Source organism: Amia ocellicauda, chromosome 4 (assembly GCF_036373705.1).
Source record: "Amia ocellicauda isolate fAmiCal2 chromosome 4, fAmiCal2.hap1, whole genome shotgun sequence".
Lineage (NCBI taxonomy): Eukaryota > Metazoa > Chordata > Actinopteri > Amiiformes > Amiidae > Amia > Amia ocellicauda.
Window position 1 is genome coordinate 20,136,458 of NC_089853.1, and position 1,553 is coordinate 20,138,010.

General features: G+C 36.1%; 1 non-coding gene across 1 annotated transcript; it reads left to right on the forward strand.

The window, feature by feature from the left end:
* Positions 1–327: 327 nt before the first annotated feature.
* LOC136748968 (small nucleolar RNA U3) lies at positions 328–525 on the forward strand. The gene has a single exon (XR_010816687.1). It is a non-coding gene; the product is annotated as a small nucleolar RNA U3 (small nucleolar RNA).
* Positions 526–1,553: the final 1,028 nt, after the last annotated feature.

Here is a 1,553-nt window from a genome sequence, read left to right on the forward strand (position 1 = left end):
GTTTTGTTATATTTTGTTGTCAAATACATTGACCGTTTTTGGGTTTAATTTAAAATGCATTAGACTTTTTTTGTTTGTTTTTTATTTTTTCCTTTTAATTGTTTCTTTATTTTGTCTAATGCGTTTTCTGTTATTTTCAATGTATTTGACTCTTTTGTTGGTGTGCAGTTTTTGCTTTTATCACGTTTTGTTTATTTGATTTGAGCACGTTTATTTTAAAGTTAATTGTTTTAGTTTTGTTAAAAAAAATCACAAGATTTTAAAAATTTTAAGTGATTTTAAGAATTGATATTCTAAATGATTTTAATCACAAGTATTAAAATTGAAATTGTTCTATTTTAAGAAATGTAAAAATACTAAACCTAATAAACAGTATTTCTAAAGTGTTTGGTCTCTCTGACCCCGAGGAGGAGCCGTAGCGCCCCCTTCTGAGCGCGAAGCGGGCCGAGCTGCACTGCGGCTGCGCGGCCATTGATGACCGTTCCTCCCTCTGGGGCTGGAGGAAGGGGGCGCTTTCTGAGTGGTCAGACTCTTTACTCTCGTCAATAACAGAGCGGCTGTGTTTGCTCTGCGCGCTGCGCTGCCTCAGGAAGGGACACCAGTCCGGCCGCTTAGGAAGCCTGAGCCGCTGCGCATCACTGGCACCTGTTTTGGTGCGAGTGGAAGTGACAGCAGGACACCCCCAACAAGGGAATGCTTTTGCAGGTGGTGGCCGCACACAATTGCTCTCTCCTTATCCTTCCTGAGTGGTCAGACTCTTTATTCTCGTCATAATCAGACTCAGATTCTTATGTCTAGTTATATAGTACTTCCGAAACAATCATTAACAAGTGTCTCAGTTTTGAATAGATTTACAGATTTCTTTTTAGAGCACTTTACTCGCATTACTATATCTATATATGTATCTGTTGTTTCTTTTCATGTTGGAAGTTTGTACACGAATATTCCACATGAAGGTGGTTTGGAGGCGCTATCATATTATTTTGAACCCCAAAAGATTACATTCCTATGCATTTTCTATTAAAAATAACGGAATTTGTCTTGAAGTCCAACTATTTCTTGTTCAATAACAAGTATTATTTATAATCTCAGGGTACAGCCATGGGTTCGTCATTTGCCCCAAAATATGCAAATGTATATTTGGGTTATTGGGGAAAACAATATATTAATGATCGTTCCTCCAATCCACTATTACGAATTGTTTATTTAAGGAAAAGCTATATTGGTGATATAATTTTACTGTGGACTGGTTCTGCAGATGATTTGATGGTGTTAAGCAATTATATACAATACTCATCACACTTTGAAATTTACTATGGAATATAGTCAAAATGAATTGCATTTTTTAGATTTGAATATTTCCATAAATACTGATGGACATTTAATATGTCAATTTTTCGGAAACCCACTGCCCGAAATAGATCTTACATGCTCATCTGAAATATATGATTAAAAACATACCCTATGGTCAATTCACATGCCTTCAAAGAATATGTGGCAATGAGTCTGATTATGAATGTAAAGCTAAAGATCTCCAGAATCGGTTTCAGTTA